At 39.7% G+C, this 24,353-nt stretch overlaps 1 protein-coding gene across 2 annotated transcripts in view; it reads left to right on the forward strand.

Moving 5' to 3' along the window:
• The first annotated feature begins 302 nt into the window (after nucleotides 1-302).
• The window catches only part of znf385c (zinc finger protein 385C), a 173,033-nt gene continuing 148,982 nt past the window's right edge, over nucleotides 303-24,353 (forward strand). The window contains exons 1-4 of one of the 2 annotated variants that reach the window (XM_037792452.1): nucleotides 303-464; nucleotides 5,621-5,720; nucleotides 13,211-13,272; nucleotides 14,897-14,983. The gene's annotated coding sequence lies outside the window, so the exon portion shown is untranslated. Of the gene's footprint in view, nucleotides 465-5,620; nucleotides 5,721-13,210; nucleotides 13,273-14,896; nucleotides 14,984-21,965; nucleotides 22,083-24,353 lie in introns of those variants that run through there. The other variant, XM_037792451.1, reaches the window with a different exon arrangement.

The following is a 24,353-nucleotide window of genomic DNA, read 5'->3' on the forward strand; positions in this document are numbered from 1 at the left end:
AATAGTGCAAACATCAAGATAAAAACAATGCAGAATAAAAACATAAAAACATAGGCCAAAATAAAATAAAATGTTGAACATAAGACTTTGTGTTCAAAAAGTCAACAATAATGAAATTTAAAACAAGGGATTGCTATAAAAAAAAGGCCTTCCTGTAAAGGTAGGTTTTGAGGAGTGATTTAAAAGAAGAAACAGAGTTAATAATTAGCCCTATTGTTATTATTTTTAGTTTTGACAGGTCACATATTAGGCCAATTGTAATGATGGTTGGGTGACCTGAGGACAGACCTGTGTTAAACTATGCAAGGAAGGCAGCAGAGATCTGGGTTTTTCACAATAAAACAGGATATATTCAGAGGGCATTTGAACTCAACACAAAACAAAGAGATCTCAACAACATTTAGTGCGTAATGACGACGGCAGCTCCGTTGTTGGCGTTTGGTGGTGAAGCTCACCTGCACCAGGTGAGTGTCTCCAGGTTATCTATTAGCTGTAACTCTATATAACGTGTTCGTCTTCATTCCTCTTCCTTCCTCTTCCTCAGTGCATACATACATAGAGCTAAATGCTAACAGGTTTTTCTTCATTCATGGCGTTGTGTTGTATCAGTGTGACGCATGAGCAGGTGGTATCTCAGGTGTGTTAATGACAGTCTGTCAGCACAAACTGAGGTTTATTCCCAGCCAACATGGTTATGTGGGCCCCACATGGGTTATGCTGGGGGTACCTGGGTACCAAGTGGGTATGGGCCCAAAATGGGCATCTTATCTGGGGCCCACTTGGATCACCTAAGTTGGTCCCACATGGACATGTTGGCTACCTGTGTGGGTCTTAGTTTGGTCACTACTGGGAAATTAGTGTCAACATGGAAACTGTGGACAAACCCACTTACAACCCATATTTCAGGCCATGTAGTTCCCACATAGAACTTAAACCTGGAGCCGAGATGGGTTTTGGTTTATGTTGCCCACATTGGGCCCATATAACACCCAGTGTACTCCTGCATGAAACCCCCAAGGGCAATTGGCATGGGGCCATTATGGAACCCACGGACAATACCATATAGGGCCCATTTTTCATCCCATTTACTACCCACATGGGCCCCACATACAAATGTTGGCGGGGTTGTTGTGTTAACTTGGTGAAGTTACTCAGTAGAAGGCCTATTTGGATTTCACATTGTTTAACGCTCATTTGCCTGAAACAGAAAGTTCATGTCTTAATCATGGTGCTTAAAGGTCCCATATTATGCTAATTTCCAGGTTCATACTTGTATTTTGTGTTTCTATCAGAACATGTTTAAATGCTGTAATGTTCAAAAAACACATTATTTTCCTTGTACTGTCAGCCTGAATATGCCTGTATTTACCCTCTGTCTGAAATGCTACGTTTTAGTGCATTTCAATGGAATTGCAATTGAATTGCGTTGCTAGGCAACAGTTTGGGTCCATGTTTACTTCCTGTCAGCTGATATTATTTACATACACTGCAACAGGAAATAAACTGGGACACATTTAGAATGTTTTTGTTTAAAACCGAGTGATGGTCTAAATATTGTATATTTGTGACATCACAAATGGACAGAAATCCTAACGGCTTGTTTCAAACGTGCAATTTCTGAATACGGGCTGTGTGTATTTCTCCGTATATTGAGCGTTTTGATAGTTTAACAGTATTTATATATATCACTTAAACCTGCTTTATAATATAAAAGACATGAAAATCTCACTCTTTACAATATGGGACCTTTAATGTGTCTTGGGATACTTTGGTGGGATCCCATCAACCTCCAGTTTGGGAACTACCTATATATATATATCATTATACACTGTGCTGTAAATATTGATGCCTTGTAAAGGTGTCATCCTCTTTCATTCATGAATTCATTAATATAGATTTGGAATAAAAAATATCTAACTTCTTTTACCTTTTTAAATCAGGAAATACTGTAAGCAGTATGTGAATGAAATCAGTGTGGTACGGCAACATTCATAGGGAGTGGGCTACAAACTCCATCACTAGATCAGTCACACCTGTTAGGCCCGTGTCACACATGAAGCTAGTAACACACTCATACTGTCAACAGTTGCACAGTTGCTTCCTGCTTGTGTAGTCGACACGCACACACACTCTCTCCAGGACGCAGACAGAGACAATGACAGACACAAATATCTGGTACAGTACAGTGAGCCGGTCACCAGGACGGGCATTTCCTCTGGGACCGGTCCGCTTGTCAGCCAGCTGCTCGTGCTGTCTGAGAGCCTGCTGTGTTGCTTGTCGGCCCTCTTGTCTCTATTCTCCTGGCAACAGCAGTGGATCAGGTTACTTTCAGTGACAAGATAGGTGATGACATTTGCATTGTCCTGTTGTATGTTGTTATGTATGTCGTCTGTGCCTTATAAATAAGTGGTTATCAAGCTGCCACCAGGCCTGTGTGGTTGTACAGTACTGCATGTTAAGAGTCATGTGGATTAGAGCATTCATTCCCAAAGACTGGGTTCCCACAGGGGGTCGCAGGAGATTTTATTATGGTCGCTAAATAAGTTTGCAGAATTTCTTCCATAGTCTTTTATTTAAGATGTACATCTTTGAGCCACATGAGGGAGCCTGAATGTTTGTATTATTCTGATGATTGTCTACTTATTAGGGATGGGAAAACAAATGGATTGACCTATGTATCATGATTTTTTTTTTACGATTTTACAATTGCTTCATTTGAGTCTATGTAGAGGTAAAAGGAAGTTACTGCTTTTATTGTTTGTTGTTTTATTGTAGTCTGAGTAACGTGACGTTATAAACAAAACGGCGGAGGGTCTACATGGATATGACCTGCACCCTCACATTTCAGATCCGGCGTGGTAAACACTACACATACAGTAAAGTATGGAAACACTTTGGGTTTCGCACATTGACAGGAAAAGCAGAGCTAGACATCATGGATAAGCTGCTTGCTAACTCTGTCATGGACAGGAAACGTTATTGTATTGCGGTAACGTGCCGTCAAGCCAGCCGTCACTCACATCTCCATGGTCAAATCGGCCGATGCTACCACTGTGGAGCACCCATATACTGACATCTATGTGTATGATTCAACTTTTTCCCATAGTCTAGTGTTAAAAAAGTTAACAAAAATCGCAATAAATTGTAATATCGAATCGCAATAAATCTTGTAAAATCACAATTCTTAAAAATCGCAATACATATCAAATTGGAACCCAAGTATCGTGATAGTATTGAATCTGGAAATAAAAATGTAATCTAATATGAAAGGCTAGCGTTCATTCTGTTTGTTTTACTGATGAAAGAGAGAAGAGAAACAGAGCCTGTTAACTCCGTCTAAATGTGTTTATTTGATTTATCAAATGTACTTCTTCGACATGGCTGGTTTACTTATTCAAGATAATATAAGATGATGCTAAAAGGGTATTAAAAATGGTCAGGAACGTTCATTTGCGCACAAATTTGCTCTTCTCACGAATTATAGATAAGGCCTATTGTGATGGTTTGTCATTTTTAAAAAGTGGGTTTTAAAGGTTTGGGAAACACTGGTTTAGAGGAAGTGTGAATATCTTTGACATCTCTGTTTCGTAATGCCATTTCACGTCTTTTGGGGCAGTCGTGTCTTGGCTGCCATAAAAAAAGCTCTTGGGTGAATTCAAGAGAGTATTTTAAATTTTACACAGAACATTCCTTTCTACATTTTACATTTTAATTTCATGGTACGTTCCTTTTTATCACCCAGATGCTTGAAAACATGTTTGCGTGTATTTTCAGTGCAACATAAAAGCAATTATAGTATGCATAGGGTGCATCTTTGTTGTCGTGCGTCTCCTTTGATTGAGGATGTCGCTCTCTGAAGTGGACTGGAACTCTGGTGTCGAGAGTTACCCCAGCCTATTTCATGCTTTATTATAGAGCAGATAAAAGAGACGCTTGTCTTTGCTGTCTGCCACTTTGTGGCCGGGCTTTTGTCTGCTCCTCACTGTCTCGTCCCTTTCTTCTTTCTTCCTTTTGACACAAGAACTCCCTGCTAGATTATTGGTCTAGAAACTAAAGGATGAACTCCCAATAAGCTCTTCATCAGGATCTCTGACTCCTCCACAGATTGTTCAGCTGATTCACTGGCAAAATAATTCACTCTAAAAACCCCAAACAAGTGCAGCTCTCTGTGTTTTAGTCCATAAAACATTATGACATATCGGCAGTATAAATATTAGCGCTCACATCAAAATGTCAGAGACAGAGACATGTTCCTGTAATCATAGTGCTTCAGATATTTATTATAAGTGTGTGTCCATGTGCATAGCTGTGTGTAGTTTGGTTTGGACTAAAACTAATGTGTCTTTCTGTCCTCCTTCCTCAGTCTCTGCCATTGACTGCAGTTTGTGTCACTCTAATCCCTGTTATTAATCCATGTTGAGTCATTCAGGCTGGAGGGGATTATTGTGGACTCGTATGACAGCCCACAGTTTTTTTATTTACTCTTCTCTTCGCTGATGATCACGAGAGGATGATTTGAGTGCGGACTTGTTTGCATGTATGTGTGACGAATGTGAGGGTTAACTGAATAAATTCAATTGAATCCAATCAATTCAAATGTCTTTCACTTAAACCAAGTGGTGGAATAGTAAGTGGAATAATACATTTACAAAAACATCTACAAGTTTAATTTAGAGCAGAAACTCAATGAATCAATGCACTGTTTATCATCCATTTTTTTAATTGAATTTTTGCTTGTTTCTGAGCTTTCTATGTTATTAAACTACATATCTTTGGGCTTTGGACTTCTGGTCGGTCAAAACAATTAATTTTAAGTGAGGTTGGTGCTGAGGGGATTGGTTATGCCATGACATTTTATTGACCAAACAATTAATTGATCAAGAAAATAATTGTCATTTTAAACAATATATTGTTTTTTGTCAGTTGCAGCCTTACTTTAATAATCGCCATTAAGGGCCAGTGTGTATCATTTCAGGGAATCTAGTAGCGAAATGGAATATAATATTCATAACTATGCTAGTGCATACTAGTGTATATTCATATCTACAGTACATAGGGAGCGGGTCCTCTTCATGGAGTGAACCTACAAACCAAAACACTGCCTCTAGAGAGGGCCTTTTGCATTTTTACGTTACCTGAAGGCCACCGTAGTTCTCCGACATGCTTGTGAAGCTTCGGTAACGTGAGCCGCAGAGTGCAAAACTGTCTGTCTGACTTCTGTTGCTCCTAAAGTAGTGTTATTATGGTAAGGATGGCCTCTGAGCGAGGTGAACGGCGTTACAACGATTTTGCCCTCAGCTCACGTTTGAGAGAGGAGTGAGCGGAGGGGTACTCAGTTGGTTGCAATCTGCAACCACACCACTAGATACTGCCAAATCTTACACACTGTACCTTTAAACAAGTCATTACATTCTCCACTAGAAATGGTTTTATACACTCTAGACTTTTATTTTTCAGTTATTGTCTTGAATAATTAATCTACATATTTCTGAGCCACAAACTCATGTAAATGATTACCTAAAGGCTTTAACAAAACAACAACAAAGTGAGACATTGCCTGCTGAAGAAAGGTCACTCTGTGGTCACATCCCTTACACCTTTCTACCTGTTCTTCCTCTAGCTCTGTGAAGAACGAGAAGCTGAGCCAGAACTTAATGCAGTGGACTGTTGCGGATGTTGCCAGTTACTTCTCAGAGCAGGCTGTGGCGTTTCGAACACAGGTCAGTGCACCACCACAAAACTGCCACAGAGGGCACTATATGTATAGGAAAGGGAGTAGTGAGCGGAGGGTTACTCAGTTGGTTGCAGTCTGCAACTACACCACCAGATGCCACCAAATCTAGGGCTGCAACTAATGATTATTTTCATTGTTGATTAATGTATTGATTATTTCCTAGATTAATCGATTAGTTGTTTGGTTTATAAAATGTCAGAAATGTGAAAAATGTCAATCAGTGTTTCCTAAAGTCCAAGATGACGTCCTCAAATGTCTTGTTTAGTCCACAACTCAAAGATATTCAGTCATAGCGGAGTAAAAAAAACAGAAAATATTCACATTTAAGAAGCTGGAATCGGAGGATTTTGACTTTTTTTTCTTCTTAAAATTACTCAAACTGATTAATCGATTATCAAATAGTTGGCGACTAATTTAATAGTTGACAACTAATCCATTAATCGTTGCAGTCCTAGCCAAATCCTACACACTGTACCTTCTTAATAATATACAAAGTTAAATAGCCAGCAGCTTCTCAAATATGAATATTTTCTGCTTTTCTTTGTTTTAAATCATTATAGACTGAATATCTCTTGAAGAATTACTTTGGGTTCTAGAAACTTGCAATTGTTCACTATTTTCTATTCACTATTTTACTTTTTACCGACTTAATGATTAATTGGAAAAGTACTTGTCGGATTAATCGATAATTTAAATAACTGTTAGTTGCAGACAAGACATTGTATCCCAACATGGTCGCTTGCTGTAGCCTAACTGTGGATGAATGCATAAACTGTAAATGTTTATGAAGTTGTTTGTCTGTGAAAGGGTGCGTGTGACAGCTGGGAGTCCTTATTCTCAAGGCAAGGCCAGCGGCGCTTTTCATCGGCTCAAACAATTGCACACAGAGAAACCAAAATGCATTTGACTAAAAGAGGCTTCCCACGAGGTCGTACCTGAGGGTATCGATTATCTCATGAAAACCTCACTAGTATGAAGCAGTCAAGGCTTAGACATGCAAGGTCTGTTATTTCCAATTCCAACTTTAGAAATTAGAAGAATGAGTAAAGTAGAAAATGACTAAAACAGCATGAAAATTATGCATCTGACAGAAAGCGAGAAATGATGAAAATAGAACGAGGGGGGCACAAAAAGGAAAAAAATGTTGATTATAGAAGGGAGAATATGGAGAGCTATGAATACTTTCATAGAGGGTAGAAAGTGGGAGGTTGAATTAGAGAGGAGGAACAGCAGCATATAGTATGTCCTAAAGGGGGAACATTTCCGTACGAAAGTGAAGCCATTCATCATCTGTAACCTTGCCAGGACACAAGACAGACTCCCAGAAATCTGATGTAAACAGAAAAAGACGACAACAATACAAGAATCTCATAGGGCCGGTTGATAAACACCGTTACAATCCCCAAGCAGCCCAGTCAAACCTGGAAAAAGCCTGTTTCTGTGTTCCAGTTGGAGCCAGAGATAAGTACAGGGCTCATATAGCATAAAGAGATTTCTACAGATTTATGAGGCTCTGGCACTGCGAGGTATTGATCCCTTTCCCCCATCTGAGCCAGTCAAAGGAGAGAGGAGGCTACTGCAAACCTCAGAATGGTTTACTTACATTTTACATGTTGGGTATGTAGGTTGTATTCATTTCCAGAGTGACTTACTGTAACTGGAGAATAGGAGATTACCAGAATTACTGTTAGAAAGGGCAGCAACAGAGGGTCAAGTAAGTCAGAAATATAAATACTGCAGGTGTTTGCAGCAGTGTCTGTAGATTAACAGGACGTTGTATCTGGACAGATTTATCGCTGTTGAGTGACTTTTTAAAGTTCTACTCACGTCTATTGTATCTGGGTGGAAATAAAAGTCTCAGTAACAAGAATCACTTGGTGCGAGTGTAAAATTATTGTTTTAAATTTGGATTTATGTGAAAACCGTTAAGTAAAGGCTAAACCCTCCCTGGATAGCGGTTGTCCAGTCATAGCGTAGCAACTGTAACCAGGCACGGCAGGCCTGTTAAGCTTTGGATTTTGTCACAAGGCATCTAAATGATGTGGAGGGAGTTGTCTGTTTTTTTGTCTTTCCAAAACTGAAAATGATCAGTAGTATAAGGAATGAATTAAACAGTATGTTCATCTGCTCCAATAAACTACAAACTAGCATGTCCAGCTAACCAGTGTTGCCAACTTGGCAACTTTCTCGCTAGATGTGGTGACTTTTCAGAACCTCTTACGCCGAATTCACACCAGGCAGCGGCAAAGTGCGGCTCGCCACGATAATTTCATTTTCCTGCGGTCTAGCTTACTGCAGCAACTTAACAATGTGTTGCTTCCAAGGCCAAGGAGCATTTCATGAGCTAACTTGTGTGACTGTGCACAATAGCAGCTCTACGGTGTTGTACCCCCTCACTGTGTGGGAGCTGGTCCTAGTTTGGGCTAATGTTAGCGGCTCTGTCTTGCTCTATTGAACCCCAGCAAAACTTGTCATGCGCGATAGCGTTATGTTTGCATATACAACAGTTAGTCCTCATCCTAAAACCCTTTTTCTCTTCAAACGAGAGGTGCCCTTTCACACGAGTCAGCTGGAAAAATTAAAAAGTCATCCAAAGACGGTGTTTTCAACCAACTATCTTAGAACTGACAAAATCTGCTATCCGCAGTTTTTACAATTCAGACAGCACAATTAACGGACGCCGATTAGAAATAAGAAGCCTGTTTTTGTCTACTGCTGACTAAAACTTTGAACCAATTGCTTCAAAATGTTCTATTGTCATCATCGGGGTCATCATCGCAAACAAAAACAACAGCAGCAAAATAACAAATGGAGCCATCGATCTCGCTGTGAGAGCTGCAGGTCATGGGCTGCAGCTTTGCCTAATAGAGGCACTACATTAACTGGTGGTGAGTTTTGACAGATCCAATTAGAATGAGCTCCATACCTCTGCCACTGCCCTGCCCTCCAAGCAACCCTCACACAAGCAGCTACAGTATGTATATGGTAGCATCATGGCATCCACAGCGCTCCGGCTCATCCCCAGTTTCACTCGTGTCTTTGGTCTTCCGTCAGCCTTTGATTCTGTTGTTTTTCTTGGCTTTTGGACATTCTCATAAAACTAATCACACACTGAATATATACTGTAGTACATTACACAAAAAGCATGTTTCCACGCTGAATACTTCTCATGCTGCCACCACTCAGCCCCCCCACCTTTTCCGCATCCCTCAAAATGTCTATTCTTGTCTTTGGTAAAGCTGTTTTTCTCTCGTCTGTCCACAAATGTCCAAATGATAGGTTTTGTGTCTAAGGAGAAAAGGGAGTCATGCTTCACAAGATGGAGCACAGCAAAACATCTGACTCCTGCCAAGGAGAGGAAACAAAGCTGGCTCATTTTTGCAAAATCTATTATTTTGTCCTCATCTGAGGCCTGCTTTCTTTGTGTACCCCTCACTCTCCCTCCAACCGCCGTCCTCCCTCTCAATTATTCCTGAGAAACAACGTACTTGTCAATCTTTTCCCTTTTCAAAAGCTAATGGTCTATCTATCCCCCCTCTGCCCAACAGTCAAGCCAATTAATTCGATCAAGCTGTTGAAAGTCATTTTCAGCCGCAGCGGGAGGGCAGTGCCAGACAGACAGCGTTGACTCACTATGTCCATTGTTAAGAGTGGAACAACACTGAGTAAACCAAGGTAAATTAGCCTGAATGGATCCAGAAGTCATTTTATATCTGGACCATTCAATTATGTTTTTGTGTGCATCATTTCCCTTCTCTGTCACACAATGTGTGTGAGCACTCATATGTGTACTTTCTGTCACATTCACTGGCAACCCCGTGGTTAAGCTGTGGCATGAATCAATAGGGCTTGTCAGAGTGAGCACTAGAGGGAAACATACGAGACTGTGAAAAATAATATTTTCAGTCTATAGCGCGTCCTTGACACTTGTGATGAGTGTAGAGGCTAATTTGTCTTATTTTCAGGTGTCAAACCATACTTTATACCTTACATTTCAACCCTATATCATGTCAAAGCGTGTAATAAACCCCGCCGGTCCACCAGAGGATAGCGTGTCAGCCTCGCCACGGCTTGAATATTACACGCCTGTATGAAGGTGCAGTAGCCTACCAGCAGGAAGCAACAAGAACACTCAATTAGGTTTAGGCAACAAAACCACTGAGTTAGGTTTAGGAAAACGCGTCACGGTTGGGCTTAAAGGGGCTAGATGTAAGAATCAGTAAATGCTTGTTAACAGTGACACCTTAATGCCGTTAAGTCAACGACAATCAGCATCCTGTTGCTCACGCTTGAGCTCGCACTACGAAGACGTGAGCGAGCATCACTCAGTTACGCGACACACATGAGACTGGATGTGATTTGCAGCTAAAACCACAATAATATATATATTTCACATACTTGACAGTAATGTTAGCTTACCTGTCCAATAGGAATTTTGCCAGCTCTGGGTCCGTTTTGATACTCAAAACCAAACGAAGGTCCCTCCATGAATCGAAGGATCCGCCGCATTCTTCACATTAAAAGCAGTCTACAAGCTGATAGAGGAAACCCAGAAAGTCGCGGAAGGTCTAATTTTTTAGATTAGGTTACAACCTGTGAACAGGTTGTTAGTAATAAATACTATTAAAAAATGTTTATACTTGGAAAAACGTACATACAGTCCCTGACAACATAAGATCTGTACGGAAACATGTGACAAGCGTCACTAACATAACTTGCAAAACAAAACACTGGCCTCGAATAACGGCCTCCTGGTTGAAAGTCTTGTGTTTGTTGGACCCATCCATCCTTCCCGCCCGCCATAAGTGGTCTTCTCACTTTTTATTCTACGTTGCTTGCTCAGAGCAATGCATATTCATGCGGATGCATTTACATTGCAGTCAGACTACATGGCATGAAAATGACACGCCTAAAGCAAGAAGAGTGTTCTTATTACATGCTTTTGCCTTGCTCGTTATCGTGTCATACACACGCCTTTTCGTGCTACATTTTGTTGCCTGTAAAAATGATTCAAGCCCTCTAAAACTGTTTTCCACTCTTCAGTCTCAAGCTTTTCTTTGACTTTCTCAAAGGGAAACCTCTGAGAAAATATAACCTCTGTCGCAAGCGCAGTGAAAGATGATGATTTGTCCAAATGCTGTTGAACGAGAATTGTGTATGAATGATTTTTCTTTCTTTCTATTTTTGCTGATGTGAGCTATCAAACCCCCTCATGCAGGCCTTTTGATGTAGCTCTCCATTGTCTTGCGGAGCTGCAGGAAATTGAAAGGGAAGATCAGGGGAGTGTTAGCGAAGAGGAGAAGAGGTGGAGGACGGGAGTGACGCGCAGCACGACAGGGTTTTCTGGGACATGGCACACGGAAATGAACAAGCCTCGCATGACCTGCGGGGAGCTTGCTCTCTCAAAGTGTGAGGATATACAGGGCAGAGGAGCAAGAACGCTTGTTTTAGAAAAGATGAAGTAGTGTTTTTTCTTTTCTTTTTTATTATTTGCTAAAAAGATCCAGGTTTAATATTTTTGTAGCATCCTTCCAAGCCCACGCAGCCTCTCACCACTACATCCTTTTATTTTAATTCAGAGAAAACACTAAATCTTTGGAGATTTATACAAAACACACTCGCTCAGCTGCAAAAGAGCGCTTGTCCCTCGAGTCTTAAGACTGAAGTTTAAATGGATGCAAAATTTGATTTAAAGCTTTCTGTGACTTGAAGAAGCTTCCTTTCTCTGTCATTCTCCTCAACACTGTAAGTGCTTTCTTCGTGTCTGCCGATGAACGTACACTTTCCCATGTTTCTTCTGGTGCTGATGAATTATAATGAAGGTACGAACAAGCTGTTTCAGGTTGGGGAGTACAAAGTGGTTTTGGGCAAGGTTAATAAGTCTATTTCTGCTCTTTTTGTGAGTCCTGGAAAGTGGAATTAGCATTTTATTTCAACGTGGTTGTTGCATATTTTTGTGAATACATTTGAATATTTCAACAATATTCCATGACGTGATTTATAGAGGTTTACTTGTCCATTAAGAGGCTGTAAATATTGAAAATTACAAGTCACACAGTGTTCCTCTTGTTGTTCTAGGTAGTATATTCATTAGCCTATTATTCAACTGAATGAGACTGCTTCTCCTGAAAACAAGCTTTTAATCACAACACATATGGGTATCTCCAGTGAGATGGCTAATCACTACAGGAATGGGAGCAATTTCATTTGAATTTATAGTCGAGCTTTTCCCTCGTGAGTCTCGGTTCTTTAAATGGAGAAGAGGGAGATGAATACAGAGGACGATGGAAGCAGTCTGTTATATCAAAATGACAGATAAGCAGTGAAGGAGCGCTGTTCATCCCCCTCCCCCCACACTATTGTGCTCAGGTAGTGTAGAGAAAGAGGTGGGAAGTGTGATGTGCAACATGGCAGGTCAGACCCGGGAAAGTGGGTTTGCTCTGGCGGGAAATGGCTATTTACGTAGCTGAAAATGGAGTGGGCCTTTCTGACATTTTCATAGCCCTGCAGGCAAGAGTAACCTTCAGCAGAAAACAGAACGATTAAAGAAACGGGAGGGAGGATAGGCAGAACGAGAGGTGGGGCAGAAAGCAGGTGAAGTGATTGCATGGGAGAATTGAAAATGATTGGAAACCGAGTTTGGGAGAAGAGACGGCAAGGAAATAAAGATGGACAGAAATAGACAAAAATGATTTGGAGGTCATGCAGAGAGGAGAATCTCTGCCTTACACAGATTGACAGGTAGGAAATCAAGGAAATAAAGTGAATAATGGAGAACAAGGTTAACAAAATACTTGCATCTAATCTACAAGAAGTTCAATAAACAACACATTTCAGCCTTTTCCTAACAGCTTTACACCTTGTTGCACCTCTTAAGCACTGCTATCAAACCATGCGAATCGCTCAGCCTTGAAACGTCTGCTGATGTGACATGACAGAGAAATTATGCGTGTATAAATCGTAATAGCCACGCACAACAGCGCAAGTCAATATTTCAGTCTTCAATAGATTTGACACGATAATGTGAAGTGTCCTCTTCCCTATTATTGTCTTGTGTGAGTGAACAACTGAATACAACCAGGTATCTACATCAATTACCTGTGTCACACTGCGTTACCTCGACTTTCAATCAGAGGTGCAGTTAAGGTTTGTATATTTCTGTGGCACAAACTAAAAATGAAGAAAGACAATAAAACCATATCAGATATGGGATTTTTTTAGTTGTGGTTTTAAACAAAATATAATCCACTTAGATGGATACAGTCGGTTATATTGAATGGTATTCTATATTAAATAACTGTTCATTGTTGAAAAGTACTTTAAAGGTTCTCTTTGCGATATCCAGAGCATTAATATAGCATCAAACAGCTATTAATGTAAAGATATAGAGGAGTAATGTCTACCTGAGCAGAGAATGATGTCACTCTCCCTCTGTGTGTGTTGTAATCAGAGCTTCTCTGTGCTTTGTTTACATAGCCGGGCTGGCCAGGTGTGCCTCGTCACAGAAGCGTAGCACCAACCCTCCGGTTCCCTCCCAGGTAAGCACTGTTAGCTCTGTCATCACTGTTGCTGTTGTTTGCACTGTTATCTGTTAGCACTTTTAGCACTGCTACCCGTCGGCTCAGCCGTCTCCATGTTGAGAGCCGTGTGGAGGCAATAGATATGAATTTCGTATTGAGCACCTTTAAGTTCTCTGGACCGGATACATTTGCCATACCTGCAATCTACAGGATTGTTAGCAGCTCTGTGAGGCTGTACTTGAGCTAAATGCAAACATGCTCACAAAATACAGCTGAGGCTGATGGGGATGTCATTAGTTTTGCAAGTATTTTCTCATAAACTAAAGTAATAATAGTGCGCGGCAGGGATATTTTTGTAGGCCAACCAGGAAGTTAGCATCGCCCCGGTTCCCTCGACAAAATGCTAATGGGGTTTTTCCATTGGGTTTTGGATTATTGCAGAAAATAAGCTCTGTGGCAAACAAACATTTATGATACTTGCATGTTTTGTTCAGCAAGATCATTTTCACAAATGAACACCACTTTTATGATTTTTGAAGATTGAATGCAATCGCCAGAAGTAAAAAGCTACCGTTAGGCTACAGAGGAACTACACCACGGTCGCATGAGCGCAAGTATACACAACAAGGCTGTCAAGACGAACGAGTCGGTGTGATGACGTTTTGTACTCTCATTTAGCCACTTGTTAGCAATTGCCTTTTTAAATACATATAAAAGCTTCAAAATGAACGAGTGGGATATTTACTGACGTATTTTATATCGTAGAAGAAAAAGTTTAAATTTCTTAAACTTGTGTTAACCACATCTAACTTGCTGTTGTATAGGCTTTCTCTATCTCCCGCACCTTTCCTCTCCTGATATAATTGTGCAAATCACCTAGTTTCCTGATGAAAATGGGACTATGTTGCTGGGAGAACTTATCAGATGATCATCAGACAGAATTCAGGAGAAACTGGCGGAGAAAATAAATGATTTCCATGTGCCTGTTTAGCCAAAAGAGGACAGATTATATCAGTAGATGCAGCTAATAGACCATGATTATGAGCAGCCTCATTTCCTACAAATGAGTCCTTTGCTGAGCCACGAGTGCGAGAATATATTATTTTTCTCGTGTGTCTTTCTTTCATAGCATAACGATAATGAGAAACTTGGTAAAGGCGCAAATGTATTCAACTTATCTATGCATTTTCTTTCCTGTAAATCTTCCCCTCTGTGTCTGCCGTGTAATTAAGTGAGGCTGCGGGTTCATGAGCTATGACTGTTTCATTACTTTTGAATAGGCCAAGATGTGCCGATATGGGTGAGAATGAGATATCAATATGTCCGCTATTACTCAAGTCTTTATTAATTTTATTCTACCATTCACTTCATACTTCTCATTCAGTATCCTCCCAAGGCTATACAGGAATAGACAATATTTTTATGTGATGATCATTTGGTGATTCACTCACTTCTGTTGAAGCCAAGCTTTGGTTTAATGACCATTTCCTGTCTTATTGAAATAAATATACATGTATCATCTTGTTGAAATCAGTATGTAGGTATCTAAACATAGACGTAAGATGGAGTGAAAAGACAAGCATTTGGTGGTATATTGTTCCACAGGGAAAGGCTAAAACTTGTCAATTTCTCTTCCCCTCAGTGCAACAGCGAGGAGGCGTGAAGATGGCTCCCACGCCTCACTTTGACGATTAGTCCTGTTGAGACCCGGTAGGCAATCATCTATAATGTAGGTTCAAGAGTAAAAAAGAGCCCCAGTCTCTACCAAGTGAAGTGCTTTTCTGGACTCTCATGCAGGGTCACTGCCAAGACCCAGAAGATGAGAGCTGCATTTAAACTGTTTAACTCACTTTGTACAATAAACTATTTTTAGAGGTTGCACATAGAAGTATGCTGCTCACATAAGCTATACATGCCAGAGGGTGAGCTCCTTGGCAAACTGACTGTGGCTCGACTCAGCAGCAGACTCCTCTGTGTAAAAGGTGTGGGAATAGGCATTTCCACTTATTAATATGTATAGCTTTTTGCTTCCTCGTCCTCCCGGTGGAATAAAAGTCTGATAGCGGGTAGTGATAGTGTGAGAGTTGCGAGGCTTTGTTCCTCTGCTGGTGCTGTGTCTCCGTCAATGGGAAAAAAATACCATGAAAGTCACCAGTAGCAATGGGAGGTTAAGTGCCAAGTTATAAATCACATAGACAGTTAGGCTACGGGTGTTGTTAGCATATGGCTGCCATTACTCTCCTGCAGTACCTTTAGGTTGTCATTTAACCATAGACTAGATATAAGAAGTGGACGTAGTCACCGTGACGTCACCCATTGGTTTGTGGACTGACGTTTTGAAGCCTTGAGTTCAGCATTTTGGCCGTCGTGATCTTGGTTTTTGGCCGTCGCCATCATGTTTTTTTGCAACCAGAAGTGACACGAGAGGGTGGAGCGAAGTACAACCAAAACTGAATAAGACATTTTTAGGCGAAAATGTTCGTATTAACTTGCATGAACCGAAAACACACTGTGAAAGGGTTAAAGTTGTAAGACAAAAAACGTGGACAACTCCCAGACCGGACAACGCCGTGGTAGCGACCTGTCAATCACAAGGTAGCCACGCCCTAAAGCATACCCTGTTTATGGTCTATTTGACTCTAAATGGGACCATAATTTACTAAATGAACATCATGCTGTATTGAAAAAGACTTGAAACTAGAGATTGAGACCATAAACTCATGTTTACAATGTTTACTGAGGTAATAAATCCAGTGAGTGCAACCAGAGGAGTGCTGCCCATTCGAAATAATTCAAGTTTAAGGCACTTCCGCATTGGCTTCACTTCTCAGACCCGGAGGCTGCCCACTGCATTTAATACCATAATATTAATATCCCTGTGATTTGTCATATTCCAAGTTAGGGATGTTTTGATATACATGTATTGACGATAACTGTGATGGATAAAAAATGAAATATTGATATCATGTCATATAATAATTTACATGATAATATTTTGTTTATGATCCAGCGCCTCTTAAGTCATTTTTGTTTATTTCCGTTCTCACTTTGTCTCCCTCCCCCAACGCCTCACACACAAATGAGTGTAATTCATTTGCCAAAAAAGAGAGACAAAATGCACAATAAACTAAGTTAAAGATGAATTTGATCGATTTTACCAAGTTTTTTATAAATACCATGATAATATTGTAATTGTGAATTCTTTTAGCCACGATGATAGTGTAGTGAAAATCTGATATGACAGCCCTATTCCAGGTGAAAAACATCCTTCAATAATGGGACCCTTATGTGATTTGTAAAGGTTTGTAGTGTGTATATTAACCCAATCAGTGACTGATTAATCTTCAAATATTTAGTTAAGTTACTTCAGTTGCACTCATTCCAAAACATTGAGGAGTTTGAGAAATAAATATAAAAAATAAGAAATATATAAAAAAAATAAAATGAATTAATCTTGTGACATTTCAGCAAAATAGACTGTTACTTACCATCTTATTCCTTCATGAAACTACATTGATCAATACAGAAACATTTTCACCTGTACATACTGTCGAGAAAAGGTGAAGCTCTTTGTATTGAAACCACCACTAGTTGTTCTGTCAAGATCTTTTACCCACAAAATCGATTTAATGTTAGGGAAAAATTTGGCTAAAATACTACCTTGAAATTAAATCCTAATTTATAAAAACATCAATTGAACATTCAACTCTGAACATCAAATGAATAAAATATAAAAATGAAATTAAAATTGGCACTGACTGACCAATATTTTATATTTAATAAAATGCCAACATTGACCCAATATATCTTCTATCATTATAACTAACAATATGCAGATTTATCCATTTTTATTATGCTGCACTTCTCTCATATCAAAGCAGCAGCTCCCCCCTCCCGTACCCCTCTGCATCTTTAACAGTGATTCTTCATTTGGGAACTGTCAGTCACATATGAAGCCACAGCAGGCATCTAGAAAATTGATTGAGTCTCCTTGGACAACCGAAGTCTGACTGACAGTGTCTGTGGTGCAGATTGTTAAGCAATTTCTCCTGCAGGAAGTCAATGAATATCTGAGCAAACTGTAACTTCTCAACTGAAACTTGTTTGTTTTGATGTGTCTTTGCCTTTTATCCTCTCACCTATTAGTCAGTGTGATGCCCTCTCATTTGTACCAGCCATTAGTGCCTCAATGACCAGTCAACATAATTAGCGAATAATCCCACTGGACCCCTCTAATTAAAACCCATGCCAAGGGCAAGTGACCATGAACGGGGCAGCAGCTTGCCCCTACTCTGGAGAAAGAGCATAAGTAAACCATAACTGATGTTGCAGTGGGTTTTATTTTATACAGGGGCACATTAAATCCATGAGTTATTGAGCTCCGCGTCTTTACAATGCAGCAGCCAGGTATGCAACGCTTACACTGAAGTGGCACTTTATGCAAAACCATAAAATATTGCTCTTAACAGTTACATGTTGCCAGTCTGTGAAAGCAGGGACATTTCATTATGAAGAGGAAAAAATCCACCTTTAGCCGCTGTCAAAAGAAAGCTCACAACACTGCGTGAAATTATCCCAGAGTGGCTCTGTAACAGGAGGTTGTTTATATTCCTTTAATACCAAAAGACAACAAATCTTCACCTTTTTATTTATTTATCTACATAATTTATATACATTAAGTTTTCACCAAGCCGCCCATGTTAAAATGACCAACTTTACAGGAGAAATAAACGTGTTTACAGCCTGGTACAAAAATTGTTGGTCTCTATTGCTAATTTTTCCTGTTCATGACAACTATACGGGGGTGCATTTTTATATAACTCACCCATTTAAATTACATTGAGGCTTAAAGTTTGGGATAATTGAGGGCGTGGCTGCTTGGAGTGACAGGTGGGCGATGTACCAGGCTGCTAGCCGCTAGCTGTCTGCTCGGCTGCGTCACAAGGGCCCGCCTCAGCTCCACTGGCGATCCACCTCTATGCCCATTTTTGGATTAGCCGGGAATTAAGGCCTTAAAACACTGGTGTTTTTTTCATACATATATTTTTTCAAAATGTTGTGTTTGTCATGACTACTTTCACACAGAATGTGAATATCACGCAGCGAAATAGCGACGTCATTTTTTTCCAGAGCAAGGTAGATTTTTCTGAGCTTTTGCACCGTGAATAAAGGCGTCAACCAATCACGTTGTGCGGAATGGGTTGAGTTGCGCCTATATTTATGAAACAACAACACAGAGGCTCTGTAGTCCGAACCAAGGCCTATGGAAAGGAGGCTGGGTCACGGGCGGACACGGGTCTTGGTGTATGGGGTATAACACATGCGCAGTGTAACTGAAGCTGCGGTCGTGTGTTGCGATTGGCTCAATTTCGGCGAGGGCCGACCAGATTTTACTGCGCATGTGTTATACCCCCAAAGATATGACGCGTGACACAGCCTCCTTTCCATAGGCCTTGGTCCGAACCAGGACGTCAAACTTTATTATTTCAACGTTGACAAAGGCTCGGTTGTTAAAAGGAAACACAGTAAAGTAGCTTACAGTAGTTTAGGCTATATAACAATTTACCTCAGACAGACTGCCAGGTGCTGCTCTGGGTCAATAAGGTCCCGGTAGTTGGTCCTCTGCCTGCACGAATCTGTTTAAATCTTTATTGAAAAAGTGTTTCAACTGTTGCAAATTTGCATCTCTGCTAGTATGAATAGTTTTGATGCAAAATATTCACAGGCGAGTATTTTGCATTTTCGTGTTGGTTATTCGTCACGTCCCCGCGGTGTGTAAAGGCCTTTAGGCTGTGTCGTCCCTGCCAAGATGGCAACGGCCGGAGCCATCCACTTTGAGCTTCACAACGACTCTTCAAACCTATGGGTGACGTCACAAAGACTTCGTCCATATTTTATCCAGTCTATGATATTCACACATACATGTACAGCCTTTTTAGAGCTACATTCTGTGTTGGAGAGAGATGGATGTTATGGATGATGAACACTAATGTAAATCCAGAGGAAACCTTGAATCTAAATGGATGCCATTTTAATGCATTCCTTTCTTGTCAGCCCTTTTTATTTTTTTTACATTTCCAAATTCCATTTTCTTTCTTCATACGAGCCACTTTGGCTGCACTCACGCTGAAGTTAATCAACCGCCTGAAGTGCCATCGTTCCTTCAGCTGCCCTCCTTTTGTTTTGCTCGTTTCCGACTACACTCTGGTCCATCAAAGGCTGCATTTAAAGATGGGCTTTTTAAAATTCACGTTGGATGGACACAGCTTGCTGTGGAAACCAGGTTGACGCATGGACAGGTTGTTGAGAACAGTGGGAGTTTAAGAGACTATAGAGGCCTGTCAAGATTTATGGATTTTACTGTACACTTCTACAGACCCAGTGGCGATTTATCCACCAGAGGAAAGAATATACGTTTGCCTGCAGATACAGAAAGCACAAGAAGCATAAGTCCATACCAAAGGCATTTAATAAGAATAATTTTTTTTTTTTTAGCTTACAGAATAGTTATTCACCTTTTTATTCTGATATAAAAATGAATGACCAGACTTTTATAGTGTACATAATTTAAGTTATAATGTAATATGGAGTGGGGAATATCAGGTCACAGTCTACTCACCTCCTTTATTTACCACTATAAGCAGTCTATAATCAGCACTGTCAGCACTGAAAGGGCAAGTTGCACTGTGGTCTGGAACCGCGAGGCAGGTGCATGCTGGTTTGATGGGGTGCAGAGTTTGGACAGTGGCCAATCAGATAACTCTTAGGACTCTGATTCTGGCTTACATCCTGCCCTTTAGCCATTACCAGGTGGAGAGGACTAGTACTGGTGCTTGTGAAGCTAAAACAATAAGTAAAATGCGAGAAAGTAGATATGCTTCTGCCATGTTTCATTCTTCAAAAGCTGAACACCAATTCATTAATGTAGATTTTTATCATTTGCATGATGAAGTCTTTTAAAGCATCTTAGTCAGAGGTGCTAACGGCTGGTGTCCGTAGGAGGAGCTGACGATGGTGTTGTGTTTCATTCACTGTTGTCCTGCATGTTCTTGACTGCGGGTTATTTTTATGATCACTGCTTGTTTGAGTGCCAGCACATTTGCATGAGGAAGGACATATGTATCTAGTGCTCATAAATAGGAGAGCCAAGAGCATCCATCACCTCGTTGATGACAACCTGTCCTTTGCTCTCAGTTTGTCATGCTACTGTCAAGGGCCTCGGCACACTATAATCAGGGCAATTGGCCTTTCTGTTAATCACGTCAGATTCAAATCTGTTTAAAGCCAATAGGAAAATAGAATTTAACAGAACAAATAATATATATAGAGGCCCTAAAACTGGTGAGTATTTCATCACATCATCAGCAAACTCAGAATACTAAACAATGTTTTTCTTGGATGATGAGAACAAGGCTGGCACTGTGGGATGTTTATTGTTTCTGTGGTAACTATTTTGGAGTCTGGGAAACTGTTCAAATCTGCCAGCATAAATGCCTCATTGGATAGACTATACACTGTCTGTCACATTATTATTATGATATATTTCAAGGCAGACATGCTACTACATTACGGAGTCAAATGTTTGACTACCAATAATTATTAACAGTCTGTGAGGTGCAGCCGCATGAAAGTCCATTAAGAAACGCAATTAATTAGTGGATTGATTTGTATTCTTATATAAGAATTAATGAACACTCACTAGTAAATCCAATTGGCTCACTTTGCTCAGTCTCTTGTTTGTCATTGCAGATATTAGTGAAGCCATATTACATTAAAGTGAGTGTTATGATGCATACAAAAACAATAAATCCACATTAAAACATGTTTGGGAAGAGAAATAGAGAGGCTTCTGAAATAAAATGAACCAGTTTTGTCCTTTTTAATGTAGATGATAAAGTAGGTTATAATATTGATATCATCATTGTTAATTAGCCTACAGTCACAGCTGCTGGAGTTGGGTCAAGCAACACTCATAAAAAGAGCAAAGACATCCGGTCTTGTATTTCAAAATAAAACTAAAATAGATTTATGGCTCTTGTGTTATAAAGTAAACTAGGAAATAGTTAAATTGTTATAATTTCACAACACGTAAGTGATGAAAAAAATACAGATTTCTTAAGGCACTTTGTATGAGACACACAAGGACAAGTGGGAGACAGAGCTCTTACACCTCATAACAACAATTATATTGTACATAAATTAAGGTAATAAACACAATACACATTATAAAACATGTACAACTAACATTCAGAAATGTGCCACAGCGTCTTATGTAATTATCCATGAAAATCCAAATTATTGACAGATAGATCAAACTAAACCTGCTTTATGTTGCGCAACAAAAATATAATAATAAATAATCTGTACAAGGTTGAAAGGTATATTATTATTATTATTATTATTATTATTATTATTATTATTATTATTGTATGTTGTAAATTATTTTTTTAACGTGTTTTCTTAAAGAACTTGTAACCATAGGCTGACTTAAACAGGGGTTGTTGCCTAATGTATATTACAGGCCTAACCTTGACTGAAATCATATTCATAAACTCAAAGCGCTTTGAGGCTAGTCCACTCTAATTAACTGAGCAGTGGTATGACAGCTGCTTCTCCACCCAATCAAACACATGTACACCTTTTATTGTGAAAAGACACTTCCTCCCTCAGTGTTGCATAACAGTGTCTGACTTGACAAAAACCGCTGCATTGGACCGCTCTGCTTTTCTTGCGTTGGCAGCCAGTCTGTCTGTAACGTTACCAAGCTGTTTCCACTGTTTGCTGGGCACGGACGGGCACCGGGAAAAGTCGGAAACGGAACGGGACCGGTAAGAAAAAAGCGCTCTTATCTATCTTTATTATATTGTCTCCATAGGAGGAATAGTGCTTTCACTGCAAAAAGTTATGATTTGGATGAAAATAGATAGTTTCAGGTGTGCAGTATTGCAGCGTTCTGAACGACTGGAGTAAATTAAACATGTGGAAAAGTTTTATTTGGCTGGATTAACTGCGCGTAAATGTTTTGGATCCAGACCATGGATTTTAGACGCTGTGCGTAATTGCGCATCACCATCACCAGACGTCTAGTCCTCTTTCTCCACACTTGTCGTCCCATAGGAAAAAATACTTTAAACTATTTTATGAGTGATAAAGAAAGACGTCACTGAACTAATATTGCAAATTCATGAATAAGCCAATTCAAATAAAACCATAAAATATGCGACAGTTTACCTAAAAGCCTTTAAATGGGAATGCTATATCAGTGTAACGTGGATTTAAGGATTTTTCTTTTGGCAAGGCAAGTTTATTTATATAGCACATTTCATACACAAAGGCAATTCAAAGTGCTTTACATATATAAAAGCAAGATAAAAGAGCACAAAGTGCATAAGATAAAAACGAATAAAAGAATATTAAAGTATAAATTAAAAGAAAAAAATTAAAAGGATAATAAAAACAATCAAAAGACTTTAAAGTGCAGCATTTGATCAGTTAAGAAATGCTTCTGAGAACAGTTTGGTCTTGGGTCTAGATTTAAAAGTGGCCACTGTTGGTGCATCTTTGGTACATTTTGGTACCTCGTTAGTAATCCAACCAGAAATGAGGTACAAATCCTAAAACAACTATAGTTACTCATATTTATAATCAGCTGTGGGTAAATATTGGCAACATTTGCTTCACTCCTCCTCCTCTGTGCCCAACATTACATTATGCCCCCATCTCGACTTATGATCTTACTTGATAGTTTTACACTGAAAATTGTCATCAAGTTCCCCTCCTGTGCTTTCTGCTCTGCACTGCAGCATATTAGTATTACATTCTGTGTAATTACAGCAAATCAAATATTCACTTTGCTCCAAAGGGAAATCACTTTGATACAGTTTTCTTATTCAAACTTAAAAAATATTGAACTTTTAGTGACTTTATCAGACTTTGTGACCTTTATGACCTTTTCATAACAGGAAATTGAGGAGATAACATCCAATGTTTGCCATAACACTGTGTTCTGTTACGTCTTCCTGTTCCACTGATGGGCATAAAGCTACATGTTATAACTGACTGGATGTTCAGGGTTCATTGCCTTTTTAAAGTGGCCAGTGAGCATTAATCCTACACACTGAGATATTGACCTACTGGGACCAATAATGACAGATTTAACAGCTTTCAGCTCAGGGAGGAATTCTTGAAGTTTGACATGTTTTATTTCATCAGCGCTGGCAGTAAGAAAAGTACATTTTATAATCACAACTGTACAGAGAGAGAAGGGTATGTTTGTGTACAGATGTTAGTCCGTCCTCCTAAAGCGAGCAGGGTGTGAAACTGCCACTTGATTATATTGGCTTTCCTACTGAACATGTCTTTTGCTGCAATCTCGGTGCTCAGTATTTGCTGTAACAAGTAAGAGGTCTGATAAATCAAGTGGAATATCACAGGGTTGATTTAGAGAAATTGACTGCTCTCTCTGTACAGACTTTATTTATGGACTGCACCTTTTAGAGCCGGCTTCTCCCGCTGAATGGCCCTGGCTGATAAATGCTGCAATCTGTCTTGCTGTTATGATAAATTGCGCAATAAGTTTCTCACATTCATTTGTGGTTTTATTATGGTTTTATTTTTTGCTAGAGGCAGTTTGACATTTGAGAGTTTTTACCTGGACTAGAGGAGGAATAACCTATTTGGTACAGGACATTTGGTTTCAGTAATTACAGTTTATTGACATGAGTAACCTGTTTGTGTTGTTACTAAGTATGCTTATGACACACTGACTCAAGAACTGTATCACAAACTCATGTTTAGCAGAGTGTAGATTCCTCACAAAGGGGCGGTCTCAGCTTAGCCGTCAGGTATTTTTTCTTTGCTTTCATAATTATCAAGAACATAAATAGAAACCAGCCGCACAGTTGTAATGTTTGCAGTCACTAATTAGATTTACTGTATACAAAAAGGGTAACCTTGACCGTGTTTTGCTTTACAACAGCGCTCTCGCTGCTTTCTTATAGAGAAATGTCTGTCACACATCACCGCAAAGAAGCTCAAACTGTGAACTGAAATTGTGTGTGGTCCAGTAATTTCATTATACATTTACTCATTCATGAGTT

Source organism: Sebastes umbrosus, chromosome 14 (genome assembly GCF_015220745.1).
Source record: "Sebastes umbrosus isolate fSebUmb1 chromosome 14, fSebUmb1.pri, whole genome shotgun sequence".
In the NCBI taxonomy this organism is placed as follows: Eukaryota; Metazoa; Chordata; class Actinopteri; order Perciformes; family Sebastidae; genus Sebastes; species Sebastes umbrosus.